Source organism: Papaver somniferum, chromosome 8 (assembly GCF_003573695.1).
Source record: "Papaver somniferum cultivar HN1 chromosome 8, ASM357369v1, whole genome shotgun sequence".
NCBI lineage: Eukaryota > Viridiplantae > Streptophyta > Magnoliopsida > Ranunculales > Papaveraceae > Papaver > Papaver somniferum.
The window spans coordinates 83287913-83304183 of record NC_039365.1 but is presented as its reverse complement, the minus strand read 5'-3'; positions in this window follow the sequence as shown (position 1 = coordinate 83304183).

Here is a 16271-nt window from a genome sequence, read left to right as displayed (position 1 = left end):
GTTCACTCCAGAGGCCAAAGCTTCAACGTTCTCTCCAGAAGACGCTCTGCTTCAACGTTTTGCTCCAGGAACCGCTTCAACATTTGGCTCCAAAAACTGCTTCGACGTTCTCTCTCAAAGCCGCCTCTTCACCGAAAACAAATATATAAAAAAAGGGAATAACTCACATACATGAGTTATCAAATCCCATCAATATTCATGTCTATGGTCATCCAAGGTTCGTGCTCGTAGCTACCGCTCTTTCCTTTCAAGATCCAGTAGCCGTCACTCTTCCTCGCCAAGATCTGTACCCGTAGTCACCACTCCTCCCCGTCAAGGATCGTGACCGTATCCATCCAAGCACCTGCCAGCTTGTTTTTGTTCCCACGAAAACGCAATCTCTTCTGATCGCAGTTGCTGCCAAGAACTGTTGTTTTTCGTTTGCTGATACCATCCAGAGCTTTACCATAGCAACAATCACTACAAAGGTAATCCATACTTCTCCATATTTTGGTTTCACATGGAAGAAGTAATAGTCACCAGTATGGATGCAAGATTATATCTTTATCATGGTCAACTCACCAATCATACAATATAGAACCACAAAAACCACACTTGGGGACTGAGGCTCAACACACGGAATCCCTTCATTGTCGAGAGCCTTTCAACTCAGAAGGGACAACCGGCCAAGAAGTCATGACCGTAACAAGGTCACCACTATTCAAAGATGTAGTGCGAGGATATTACCACCTCCTTGTCAGGAAGGAGCCTGACCAACAAGCAATATTTGGCTCAGTCATTCATAAGCGTTGTTGTTAGTGAAGAATCCAAGAGGAAAGTCGCACATCAGCAAGCCACGCATACCGATTACACCATGTTTGCCGCATCACCTACTCAGAACTCAACACCACCTACCCAAGGAATGCATGAAGACACACATCGCCGACAAATCTAAATTCGGTGTTTCTAGATTTCCAATTTCCTATGGAAGGGGTGCATGGGCTGCCATAAGTTGGGTGCAATGCAGAATTAACAGGTGCGCCTCCCGCTCACTGATCAACAAATGAAGAATCAAAAAGATTTTCGCCTTCATCAATTCGTCAACCACCTTACCAGCAAAGACGATAGAACTTTACGAGCTGCAGGGATTTCTCAACATAAAGTCGCGCACTGCATCAAAGACTCCAAAAATGTGCCGCAGAGATATTCACATATCCGGCCACGCCATCGGATATATGACCAGACATAAGTAACTGGGGATTGCTCATCGCATCCCATTCGATACAATAGTCCAAGATTCTAGAAGATGTTTCGAAGGATGTCGTCTGGAATGAAGTCCTTGGAGACTTGTTAGCAACGCGTCAGCATCAGAATGCCTCTCAGCTCGTCTACTTTATCTAGAGATTCCGGAAGATGTCGACCAAACAAGCATCCACAGCATATCATCGTCGCAATCAGAAAGTCTAGGTACCAGATAACCTAAAGTCAAGGATGGACCAACAATGCAACCACAATCTCCAATATTAGCCCTGACATGATCATTGCCGAGAATATATTTCATCCATCTATCCAAAGATTGTAATGGAGTTTGGTAAATTTTGAAATCCACTGGAGATATTAGATACTCATTCTTCTGAAGTCAGAGCCTTATTACACATTCTGGAGAAGATCGATGGTACTGCTGGGTGGATACATGCGAGAGCACCTACCTTGAGTTATCCTGGATTGCCTTGCTGTTGATTATAACTATTGGAGACTGCCTTGTTGCCACGAATGCCCGCTCTACCACTGCTAACAAATGACGGAGAGGATCCAGATACTGCAGATGAAAGCACGGAGCCGGATGAATAACAAAAAACAGAAGAGGGTCGATACCCCTTTTCATACGAACACAGTTTCTAGAGTTTGAACAGAATAAGGATTCCTTATTGCTCCATGAACGGGAATAAATGACTGGGGGCGCCACATTCATGCTCCATAGCCGAACAAGTAGTGTGCTAATACCTTCGCTCCAAGATCGAACCAGCAGCGCGCCACAACGAGGGACACCAGTCACTCAACCTACAACGCTCCATGGCTCCAGCACTCCGTGGTCAAGCCAACTCTCCATGGCTACATCACTCTGTGGTTAAGTTAGCGCTAACGTTCCAGCATTCCGCGATCCATCCAGCAAGCCTTCCAAGTGCCATTTTCACCATTCCGCATACTAAAGCCAATTTCCATCATTCCGCAGACTGGAGCCACTTTCCATCATTCCGCGGACTGAAGCCAGTTTCCACTATTCCACGGACTGAAGCCAAACGCCATATCCGCATGTTCCGTGACCTAACCAGCCAGCGCCCGTTCCGCGGGCCAAGTTGCCGCACAATCTCCGCGCGCTCCACCAAACAAGCAGCGCCATCAACGCCTGCTCCACAGTCTAGCAAGCAACACCATGACTCCAGCATCCTGTGATCGAAGCCGCACTATCTATGCTCATTCTGCAAAAATCACCGGCTCCGTCTTCACTGGTTGATAGCCAAAGTCCAAAGTGTTGTTTCCACCATCCATGGACATATCCAAAGCAGCGCCATCTTAGCCGTTCAAACCAGCGCCGTCTCCACTAGCCAAAGTGGCGCCATCTTAGCCGTTCAAAGCAGCGCCATCTTCACTAGCCCAAGCTAGCACCATCAGTCTGCGTCCCAAGCCAATGCTCCATAGCTCCATCTTCACCGCTCCACGGCCAAGCTAGCACTACGCCAAACTCCCCATGGCTCCATCTTCACCGCTCCATGGCCATTCCAATCTAGCCACACCATTCGCCCTTCCAAGTGAGCCATGCCGTCCACCGTTCCAATCTAGCGGCGTCAACAGCTTCACGGCCGAGCCAAGCCAAGCCAGCAGCGCCAACGGTTCCAATGCCCTAGCCAGCACCAACAGATTGCATCCTCCCAGCGGTAGCTTCTCTGCTCGATAGCCGATGCACCTGCGTCCTTCTCAGCGCCAACTTTTCCGCTCTTGACAAGCGTTATTCGCAGTCCAAGCCAACTCCAACCGTGTCCTAACCAATGCCTTACCAGCGGCACCATGAACCATTCCTCACCCAGTAGCCAAAGGTCCCACACTGGTGCCAACATCCCATGGCCAAGACGAATTTATGCAAAAGCCGCCAACACAAGGATCACAGACTCCTCATGCTTTCCGCCAAAGGTTAGTTGAATTTCCGTGGCAATTTCTTCACGTCTTGCTATTTCGATTTTACTCTCGTCTGTCACCATCTCATGCTTACCCTGCAACAATGCCACTGTTACGTGCTAAGCAGGGACTTAATGTTGATGGTGGTTTTTAGCTTAGGGTTAAAATCGTAAAACCTTGCATCCGATGTCACTCTACAAGGAAACAGTTCCGTGAGTGCTAACCTTTGCACCAGCATATTTATTGAGCCATTCAATATAGTTGCATGAAATTTATCCAGACTGGCGAATGTAGCAACCATCCCAAACACTATGTAAATTTTCGCACCTCGCCAATACAAGACTCACTGAGTACTTTCCTGTGCTATGTTCCCCGGAAGAACCCTTAATATAGGTATGGAATGACGGATTTATGTTCACTCGCAGCGGAGTAGCATAAACCTCCAAGTACCAAAGTTAAGGCCATCACACGAAATGCTCAGACGGAAAACACATTGCACTCTGTAGATAAGGATCTTTGTGGCAGCATACAAAATCCAGCCAATTATTGTGATAACTCACAAAGAACTCATAAACCCGACTAATTTGCAAAATCAGGGTTTCGCAACTCGCGCAATACACTAGACCCCGTTGGTCGAAAAACTATGCTTAGCCAAAATAGGAGATTAAATCCTCCACAGCGTACTGGAAGTATGGCCGCGCCCTAGCTTGCCGGCCCCACTTCCCATCGACCAATCAGTTCACTTTTAAATCGCCACAGCGCACTAGAAGTGTGGCCAGGCCCTAGCTTGACGACCCCACTTCCCATCAACCAATCAGGTCGCTCTAAATCCGCCTCACTCACACAGAAGATAAGCCATGCCCATGCCTGGCCGGCCCTCTTACATTAACCAATCAGGTTGCTTCAAACTCGCCACAACGTTGAAAAGAAGGAAACCACGCCAAATGGTCGTAAAGCCAATTGGTTTCCCAAAACCCGCGCCAAACACGCATGCCAAAGCACATTCCAAGCAGCATGCCAAACCCTCCAAACACACATGCCAATTGGCATGCCAAACAGCATGCCAAACTCTCCAAACACGCATGTCAGACGCACATGCCAATCGGCATGCCAAACATTCCAAGCAGCATGCCAAACTCGCCAAACACGCATGCCAAACCCGCCAAACGCGAATTCCAGACGCACATGCCAATCGGCATGCCAAACATGCCAAGAAGCATGCCAATCTCGCGAAACAAGTGCATGCCAGACGCACATGCCAAGCAGTAAGCCAAACTCGCCAAACGCGCATGCCAGACGCACATGCCAATCGGCATGCCAAACATGCCAAGAAGCATGGAAAACTCGCCAAACGCGCATGCCAGATACACATGCTAAGCAGCATGCCAAACTGCCAAACACGCATGCCAGACGCACACGCCAATCGGCATGCCAAACATGCCAAGCAGCATGCCAAACTCGCCAAACGTGCATGCCAGACGCACATGCCAAACGGAATGCCAAACATGCCAAGCAGCATGCCAAACCCGCCAACGCGCATGCAAGACGCACATGGCAAGCAGCATGCCAAACCCGCCAAACACGCATGCCAGACGCACATGCCAATCGGCATGCCAAACTCGTCAAACGCGCATGCCAGGCACACATGCCAATCGGAATGCCAAACATGCCAAGCAGCATGCCAAACTCATCAGGTGTGCATGCCAGGCGCACATGCCAATCGGCATGCCAAACATGCCAGACGCGCATACCAGGAGCACATGTCAGACACGCATGCCAGGTGCACATGCTAATCGGCATGCCGAACGTGCCAAAATCCTAATTTCGGTCACAGTGCCAAAACCTTGATTTCGGCCACATTGCCAAACCCCTGATTTCGGCCACATTGCCAAAACCCTGATTTCGGCCACAATGTCAAGCCCTAATTCTTGCCACGGCACCAAGTCCCGACTTTGGTCATGCCAGCCATGCCGCAATCCTAGTTTCATACGACCAATCAAGACAAGCCTAATAGCATCACATGTTATTTTCTTACGGCAAGTCTCTTGATTTTGGCTCGCCACACGTAGCAAAGTGCTACATGTTTTCCACAGAAAATACTCGAGACATCAAAAATGTCACAAACTGGGGGATACTCATCAGGGTATTGGTCTGACGGTTTACAGCGTGCGGCATGCAATACGTCTGTTACAAGAAAGCGTCATAAAGCGGGGCGGTTAGTAATAGCAAGAAGTAATGGTGAAACGTATCCTTCATTATGGAAACATCAATACTAGGCGTTATCCGTTACTCCCTTCTTCCACTACTCAATCGTTTTCACTTCCCACGAGACCAGGGTACGTTTTGTTGCAACTTGTATAAATAGGTCTCACCTATTTCCACCAACGACAAGTTTTGGTCAGGTGAACAATACAACATTCAGAAATCACCTGATAGCTTTTTCTTTCAGCTAGGAAGTCCAATTTTCTGATACAAGTCACAAAACACCCTCACTTCCAGAACGACGATTCTGGTCTCAACACTTTCTTCGCTTCCCTCCCTAAAACCAACCATTCTCCTTCACTTTGTGACCGAAACAAGTCTGGAACGGCCATTTCTTGGTTTAGGACAGATTTGTACAGATTGATCTCTCGAATCAAAAGTACTCCCGTGCAGTACATTGTTTAGGTTTTAGACTCGTTTCTCATTCACACACACGAATTTACCAAAATCAGCAGAATCCGTTTTCATCCATAAACAACTGGCGACCACAATGGGAGATTAATCTCTCGCTTACAATATCAATTCCCAATTTCCAATTTCATTTTTCAACCCCGATCGCAAGATGATGGAACTCAGGTCCGGATCAGCAACAAACTCTGAAAACACTACCGCTGAAATCATCTTCGATGTTAACATTTATTCCAGTGACATTAATGCGCCACCTGTACACCAGTGGCGCGGAAAATGTCCCTTCAGGCGTTACACCTCCGATCACCAGAGCCAGATCCACTTCCTCCACCCCCAACGTTTCTACGAGTGTGACAGCTCCAGCTGTCACCCGAGCCGCTGCTCCTCCACCATCAGGACGAGAGACTGGAGGAGCCAGAAGAAGCCGACCTCCTCTTACCATTGTTGATTTGATGGAAAAACAAAAGGTTCTCATAAGGCTCAGACAGACATGGCCACAACTCATAAACAGATACCTATTTTCCTAAAGACACTAACGGAGCGGCCGCCACGAGAGTCACGATCAACCCCATACGGAGCTGACGAGGAATACTTTTAACATCCGGCGCAGGCGCTTCAGCAGGATGCGTGTTTATAGATGAAGAGGTTCGCGTTGCTCTTGAACTCCCAGTATAAGGGAATCAACAATCCAATTTCGTCACACGTGAATATCAGGAACGACTTCTCCAAAATTGAGGCAAAGAAAATCAGCAACCCTCATGAGTTCACAGAGACCCAAGCAGCATGTCAAACCCACCAAACGCGCATGCCATACGCACATGCCAATTGGGATGCCAAACATTCCAAGCAGCATGCCAAACTCGCCAAACGAGCATATCAGACGCACATGCCAATCGGCATGCCAAACATGCCAAGCAGCATGCTAAACGCGCATGCCAGACGCACATGCCAATCAGCATGCCAAACGCGCATGCCAGACACACATGCCAATCGGCATGCCAAACGCGCATGCCAGACGCACATGCCAATCGGCATGCCAAACGCGCATGCCAGACGCACATGCCAATCGGCATGCCAAACATGCCAAGCAGCAAGCCAAACTTGTTTGGGGCGCATGCCAATCGGCATGCCAAACTTGCCAGACGCACATGCCAATCGGCATGCCAAACATGTCAGACGCGCTTTTCAGGCACACATGCCAATCGGCATGCCGAACGTGCCAAAATCCTAATTTCGGCCACAATGCCAAAACCTTACTTTCGGTCACAGTGCCAAAATCCTAATTTCGGCCACAATGCCAAATTCCTTATTTCGGTCACAGTGCCAAAACCCTGATTTCGGCCACAGTACGAAGCCCTAATTCTATCCACGACACCAAGTCCCGACTTTGGTCATGCCAGCCATGCCACAATCCCACTGGCGCGCGCTCAATGAGCCACTATGCCATCATCAGGCGCCAACAGAAGGTAGCTATAATCAACGGCTACCCTTCCTGATGAGATGCAATCTCAGTCATCCAAGTTCTCCACCGAACTGGCAGACTTGTGGCAGGTTTCAGGCGACCAGTCAAGACAAGCCTAATAGCATCACATGCTATTTTCCTACGGAAAGTATCTTGATTTTGGCTCGCCACACGTAGCAAAGTGCTACATGTTTTCCACAAAAAACACTCGAAACATCAAACATATCACAAACTTGGGGATATTCATCATGGTATTGGTCTGGCGGTTTACAGCGTGCGGCGTGCAATACACCTGTTACAAGAAAGTGTCATAAATCGGGGCGGTTAGTAATGGAAAGAAGTAATGGTGAAACATATCCTTCATTATGGAAACATTAATTCCATGCGTTATCTGTTACTCCCTTCTTCCACTACTCAATCGTTTCCACTTCCCACGAGACCAGGGTACGTTTTATGGCGACTTGTATAAATAGGTCTCACATATTTCCACCAAACGACAAGTTTTGGTCAGGTGAACAATACAACATTCAGAAATCACCTGATAGCTTTTTCATTCAGCTAGGCAGTCCAATTTTCTAATACAAGTCACAAAACACCCTCAATTCCAGAACGACGATTCTGGTCTCAACACTTTCTTCGCTTCCCTCCCTAAAACCAACCATTCTCCTTCACTTTGTGACCGAAACAAGTCTGGAACGGCCATTTCTTGGTTTAGGACAGATTTGTACAGATTGATCTCTCGAATCAAAAGTACTCCCGTGCAGTACATTGTTTAGGTTTTAGACTCGTTTCTCATTCACACACACGAATTTACCAAAATCAGCAGAATCCGTTTTCATCCATAAACAACTGGCGACCACAATGGGAGATTAATCTCTCGCTTAAAATATCAATTCCCAATTTCCAATTTCATTTTTCAACCCCGATCGCAAGATGATGGAACTCAGGTTCGGATTATCAACAAACTCTGAAAACACTACCGCTGAAATCATCTTCGATGTTAACATTTATTCCAGTGACATTAATGCGCCACCTGTACACCAGTGGCGCGGAAAATGTCCCTTCAGGCGTTACACCTCCGATCACCAGAGCCAGATCCACTGCCGCCACCCCCAACGTTTCTACGAGTGTGACAGCTCCAGCTGTCACCCGAGCCGCTGCTCCTCCACCATCAGGACGAGAGACTGGAGGAGCCAGAAGAAGCCGACCTCCTCTTACCACTGTTGATTTGATGGAAAAACAAAAGGTTCTCATAAGGCTCAGACAGACATGGCCACAACTCATAAACAGATACCTATTTTCCTAAAGACACTAACGGAGCGGCCGCCACGAGAGTCACGATCAACCCCATACGGAGCTGACGAGGAATACTTTTAACATCCGGCGCAGGCGCTTCAGCAGGATGCGTGTTTATAGATGAAGAGGTTCGCGTTGCTCTTGAACTCCCAGTATAAGGGAATCAACAATCCAATTTCGTCACACGTGAATATCAGGAACGACTTCTCCAAAATTGAGGCAAAGAAAATCAGCAACCCTCATGAGTTCACAGAGACCCAAGCAGCATGCCAAACCCACCAAACGCGCATGCCATACGCACATGCCAATTGGGATGCCAAACATTCCAAGCAGCATGCCAAACTCGCCAAACGAGCATATCAGACGCACATGCCAATCGGCATGCCAAACATGCCAAGCAGCATGCTAAACGCGCATGCCAGACGCACATGCCAATCAGCATGCCAAACGCGCATGCCAGACACACATGCCAATCGGCATGCCAAACGCGCATGCCAGACGCACATGCCAATCGGCATGCCAAACGCGCATGCCAGACGCACATGCCAATCGGCATGCCAAACATGCCAAGCAGCAAGCCAAACTTGTTTGGGGCGCATGCCAATCGGCATGCCAAACTTGCCAGACGCACATGCCAATCGGCATGCCAAACATGTCAGACGCGCTTTTCAGGCACACATGCCAATCGGCATGCCGAACGTGCCAAAATCCTAATTTCGGCCACAATGCCAAAACCTTACTTTCGGTCACAGTGCCAAAATCCTAATTTCGGCCACAATGCCAAATTCCTTATTTCGGTCACAGTGCCAAAACCCTGATTTCGGCCACAGTACGAAGCCCTAATTCTATCCACGACACCAAGTCCCGACTTTGGTCATGCCAGCCATGCCACAATCCCACTGGCGCGCGCTCAATGAGCCACTATGCCATCATCAGGCGCCAACAGAAGGTAGCTATAATCAACGGCTACCCTTCCTGATGAGATGCAATCTCAGTCATCCAAGTTCTCCACCGAACTGGCAGACTTGTGGCAGGTTTCAGGCGACCAGTCAAGACAAGCCTAATAGCATCACATGCTATTTTCCTACGGAAAGTATCTTGATTTTGGCTCGCCACACGTAGCAAAGTGCTACATGTTTTCCACAAAAAACACTCGAAACATCAAACATATCACAAACTTGGGGATATTCATCATGGTATTGGTCTGGCGGTTTACAGCGTGCGGCGTGCAATACACCTGTTACAAGAAAGTGTCATAAATCGGGGCGGTTAGTAATGGAAAGAAGTAATGGTGAAACATATCCTTCATTATGGAAACATTAATTCCATGCGTTATCTGTTACTCCCTTCTTCCACTACTCAATCGTTTCCACTTCCCACGAGACCAGGGTACGTTTTATGGCGACTTGTATAAATAGGTCTCACATATTTCCACCAAACGACAAGTTTTGGTCAGGTGAACAATACAACATTCAGAAATCACCTGATAGCTTTTTCATTCAGCTAGGCAGTCCAATTTTCTAATACAAGTCACAAAACACCCTCAATTCCAGAACGACGATTCTGGTCTCAACACTTTCTTCGCTTCCCTCCCTAAAACCAACCCTTCTCCTTCACTTTGTGACCGAAGCAAGTCTGGAACGACCATTTCTTAGTTTAGGCCAGATTTGTACAGATTGATCTCTCGAATCAAAAGTACTCCCGTGCATTGTTTAGGTTTTATACTCGTTTCTCATTCACACACACGAATTTACCAAAATCAGCAGAATTCGTTTTCACCCATAAAAAACTGGCGACCACAGTGGGAGATTAATCTCTCGCTTACAATATCAATTCCCAATTTCCAATTTCATTTTTCAACCCCGATCGCAAGATGATGGAACTCAGGTCCGGATCAGCAACAAACTCTGAAAACACTACCGCTGAAATCATCTTCGATGTTAACATTTATTCCAGTGACATTAATGCGCCACCTGTACACCAGTGGCGCGGAAAATGTCCCTTCAGGCGTTACACCTCCGATCACCAGAGCCAGATCCACTGCCGCCACCCCCAACGTTTCTACGAGTGTGACAGCTCCAGCTGTCACCCGAGCCGCTGCTCCTCCACCATCAGGACGAGAGACTGGAGGAGCCAGAAGAAGCCGACCTCCTCTTACCACTGTTGATTTGATGGAAAAACAAAAGGTTCTCATAAGGCTCAGACAGACATGGCCACAACTCATAAACAGATACCTATTTTCCTAAAGACACTAACGGAGCGGCCGCCACGAGAGTCACGATCAACCCCATACGGAGCTGACGAGGAATACTTTTAACATCCGGCGCAGGCGCTTCAGCAGGATGCGTGTTTATAGATGAAGAGGTTCGCGTTGCTCTTGAACTCCCAGTATAAGGGAATCAACAATCCAATTTCGTCACACGTGAATATCAGGAACGACTTCTCCAAAATTGAGGCAAAGAAAATCAGCAACCCTCATGAGTTCACAGAGACCCAAGCAGCATGCCAAACCCACCAAACGCGCATGCCATACGCACATGCCAATTGGGATGCCAAACATTCCAAGCAGCATGCCAAACTCGCCAAACGAGCATATCAGACGCACATGCCAATCGGCATGCCAAACATGCCAAGCAGCATGCTAAACGCGCATGCCAGACGCACATGCCAATCAGCATGCCAAACGCGCATGCCAGACACACATGCCAATCGGCATGCCAAACGCGCATGCCAGACGCACATGCCAATCGGCATGCCAAACGCGCATGCCAGACGCACATGCCAATCGGCATGCCAAACATGCCAAGCAGCAAGCCAAACTTGTTTGGGGCGCATGCCAATCGGCATGCCAAACTTGCCAGACGCACATGCCAATCGGCATGCCAAACATGTCAGACGCGCTTTTCAGGCACACATGCCAATCGGCATGCCGAACGTGCCAAAATCCTAATTTCGGCCACAATGCCAAAACCTTACTTTCGGTCACAGTGCCAAAATCCTAATTTCGGCCACAATGCCAAATTCCTTATTTCGGTCACAGTGCCAAAACCCTGATTTCGGCCACAGTACGAAGCCCTAATTCTATCCACGACACCAAGTCCCGACTTTGGTCATGCCAGCCATGCCACAATCCCACTGGCGCGCGCTCAATGAGCCACTATGCCATCATCAGGCGCCAACAGAAGGTAGCTATAATCAACGGCTACCCTTCCTGATGAGATGCAATCTCAGTCATCCAAGTTCTCCACCGAACTGGCAGACTTGTGGCAGGTTTCAGGCGACCAGTCAAGACAAGCCTAATAGCATCACATGCTATTTTCCTACGGAAAGTATCTTGATTTTGGCTCGCCACACGTAGCAAAGTGCTACATGTTTTCCACAAAAAACACTCGAAACATCAAACATATCACAAACTTGGGGATATTCATCATGGTATTGGTCTGGCGGTTTACAGCGTGCGGCGTGCAATACACCTGTTACAAGAAAGTGTCATAAATCGGGGCGGTTAGTAATGGAAAGAAGTAATGGTGAAACATATCCTTCATTATGGAAACATTAATTCCATGCGTTATCTGTTACTCCCTTCTTCCACTACTCAATCGTTTCCACTTCCCACGAGACCAGGGTACGTTTTATGGCGACTTGTATAAATAGGTCTCACATATTTCCACCAAACGACAAGTTTTGGTCAGGTGAACAATACAACATTCAGAAATCACCTGATAGCTTTTTCATTCAGCTAGGCAGTCCAATTTTCTAATACAAGTCACAAAACACCCTCAATTCCAGAACGACGATTCTGGTCTCAACACTTTCTTCGCTTCCCTCCCTAAAACCAACCCTTCTCCTTCACTTTGTGACCGAAGCAAGTCTGGAACGACCATTTCTTAGTTTAGGCCAGATTTGTACAGATTGATCTCTCGAATCAAAAGTACTCCCGTGCATTGTTTAGGTTTTATACTCGTTTCTCATTCACACACACGAATTTACCAAAATCAGCAGAATTCGTTTTCACCCATAAAAAACTGGCGACCACAGTGGGAGATTAATCTCTCGCTTACAATATCAATTCCCAATTTCCAATTTCATTTTTCAACCCCGATCGCAAGATGATGGAACTCAGGTCCGGATCAGCAACAAACTCTGAAAACACTACCGCTGAAATCATCTTCGATGTTAACATTTATTCCAGTGACATTAATGCGCCACCTGTACACCAGTGGCGCGGAAAATGTCCCTTCAGGCGTTACACCTCTGATCACCAGATCCAGAGCTCCTGCCGTCACCCCCAACATTTCTTCGAGTGTGACATCTCCAGCTGTCACCCGAGTCGCTGCTCCTCCACCATCAGGACGAGAGACTGGAGGAGCCAGAAGAAGCCGACCTCCTCTTACCATTGTTGATTTGATGGAAAAACAAAAGGTTCATGTAAGGATCAGACAGATATGGCTACAACCCAGACAGAGATACCTATTTTCCTCAAGACACTAACAGAGCGGCCACCGCGAGAGTCACCATCAACCCCAAACGGAGCTGACGAGGAATACTTTGAACATCCGGCGCAGGCACTTCAGCAGGACGCATGTTTATAGATGAAGAGGCTCGCGTTTCTCTTGAACGCCCAGTAGAAGGGAATCAGCAATCCAATTTCTTCACACGTGAAGATCAGGAACGACTTCTCCAAAATCGAGGCAAAGAAAATCAGCAACCCTCCTGAGTTCATAGAGACCCTCTTCCCGTCAGGAACTGCATGATTTCTGGGAACTTCGCCCACAAAATCGGGCAGTCTATAATGAAACATTTATGTGAGATAGTATATTTCTCCAAGTTGCAGTGTCAAGACATATTTGCAGCCCTCAACCGCACTACATCAGGAAAGCGGTTGTTTCCAGCCAGGGAAGCCGTTCCCAAACCCCAACATCTCCTGGGAAGCACGATTGATAGATGGAACTTGGGGCTCCTAACCACTATTAACTTGAAGGATGTCGTGTTTGACAGCACGTTGATTGACGCGGCCTCCGACTTCAACATTATAACCATCAAGGCTCTGAGAGTTGCAAAGAAAAAATCAAACAGAAGAAGCGTATTCTTTTCCATGAGAGAAAAACACGACTTCTCGACCAACACTATTTGTGCCGTCTTCCCATATGCCATATCATATCAAGTTGTTTTTCGAAGTTAAAGATTAATAGCACCTCACTGAAGTTTTCTACATGAGCCACTTTGACGTCTCTTTCCAAGAGCCGCTTCAATGTTCGCTCCAGAAGTCGCTCCGCTTCAACGTTCACTCCAGCGGCCAAAGCTTCAGCATTTTGCTCCATAATCTTCAACGTTTCTCTCCAGAAGCCGCTCTGCTTCAACGGAAGACGCTCCGCTTTAACGTTTTGCTCCAGGAACCGCTTCAACATTTCGCACCAGGAACTGCTTCGACCTTCTCTCTCGAAGCCGTATCTTCACCGAAAACAAATATATAAAAAAAGGAATAAACTCACATACATAAGTTATCAAAGCCCATCAATATTCATGTCTGTGGTTATCCAAGGTTCGTGCTCCGCTCTTTCCTTTCAAGATCCAGTAGCCGTCACTCTTCCTCGCCAAGATCTGTACCCGTAGTCACCACTCCTCCCTGTCAAGGACCGTGACCATAGCCATCCGAGCCCCTGCCAGTTTGTTTTTGTTCCCACAAAAACGCAGTCTCTTCTGATTGCAGTTTCTTCCAAGAACTGTTGTTTTTCGTTTGCTGATACCAGCCAGAGCTTTACATAGAAACAATCACTACAACGGTAATCCGTACTTCTTCATATTTTGGTTTCACATGGAATAAGTAATAGAGTCACCAATATGGATGCAAGATGATATCTTTATCATGGTCAACTCACCAATCATACAAGATAGAACCACAAAAACCACACTTGGGGACTGAGGATCAACACACCGAATCCCTTCATTGTCGAGATCCTTTCAACTCGGAAGGGACAACCGGCCAAGAAGTCATGACCGTAACAAGGTTACCACTATTCAAAGATGTATTGTGAGGATATTACCACCTTCTTGTCTGGAAGGAAACTGACCAAAAAGCAATATTTGGCTCAGCCATTCATAAGCGTTGGTGAAGGATCCAAGAGGAAAGTCGCGCCTCAGCAAGCCACGCATACCGACCACACCATGTTGGTGAAGGATCCAAGAGGAAAGTCGCGCCTCAGCAAGCCACGCATACCGACCACACCATGTTTTCCACATCACCTACTCAGAACTCAACACCACCTACCCATGGCGTGCATGAAGAAACGTATCGCCGACAAAGACAAATTCGGTGTTTCTATATTTCCAATTTCCTATGGAAGGGGTGCATGGTCTGCCAGAAGTTGGGTGTAATGCAGAATTATCAGGTGCGGCTCCCGCCCACTGATCAACAAATGACGAATCAAAAAGATTGCCGCCTTCAATAATTCTTCAACCACCTTACCAGCAAAGTCGATACATCTTTATGAGCAGTAGGGATTTCTCAACATAAATTCGCGCACTGCATCAAAGACTCCAAAAAAATGCCGCAGAGATATTCACATATCCGGTCACGCCATCGGATCTATGATCAGAAAGAAATAACTGAGGACTGCTCATCGCATCCCATTCGATACAATAGTCCAAGATTCAGACGATGTTTCGAAGGATGTCGCCTGTAATGAAGTCCTTGGAGACTTGTTAGCAACACGTCAGCAACAAAATGCCTCTCAGCTCGTCTACTTTATCTAGCGATTCCGGAAGATGTCGACCATACAAGCATCCACAGCATATCATCATCGCAATCAGAAAGTATAGGTACCAGATAACCTAAAGTCAATGATGGACCAACAACGCAACCACAATCTCCAAGATTAGCCCTGACATGATCATTGCCGAGCATATATTTCATCCATCTATCCCAAGATCGTAATGGAGTTTGGTAAATTTGAAATCCATTGGAGATATTATATACTCATTCTTTTGGAGTCAGAGCCTTATTACACATTCTGGAGAAGATCGATGGTATTGCTGGGTGGATACATGCGAGAGTACCTACCTTGAGTTATCCTCGATTGCCTTGCTGTTGATTATAACTATTGGAGACTGCCTTGTTGCCACGAACGCCCGCTCTACCACCGCTAACAAATGACGGAGAGGAGCCAGATACTGCAGATGAAATCACGGAGCCGGATGAACAACAAAAAACAGAAGAGGGTCGATACCCATTTTCATACGAACACAGTTTCTAGAGTTTCAACAGAATAAGGATTCCTTATTGCTCCATGAACGGGAATAAATGACTGGGCGCGCCACATTCATGCTCCATAGTCGAACAAGTAGTGTGCCAACACCTCCGCTCCATGATCGAACTAGCAGCGCGCCACAACGAGGGACACCAGCCACTCAACCTACAACGCTCCATGGCTCCAGCACTTCGTGGTCAAGCCAACTCTCCATGGCTCCAGCATTCTGTGGTTAAGTTAGCGCTAACGCTCCAGCATTCCGCGATCCATCCAGCAAGCCTTCCAAGTGCCGTTTTCACCATTCCGCGGACTAAAGCCAATTTCCGTCATTCCGCGGACTGAAGCCAGTTTCCACCATTCCGCGGATTGAAGCCAGTTTCCACCAATCCGCGGACTGAAGCCAGTTTCCACCATTTCACGGACTGAAGCCAAGCGCCATATCC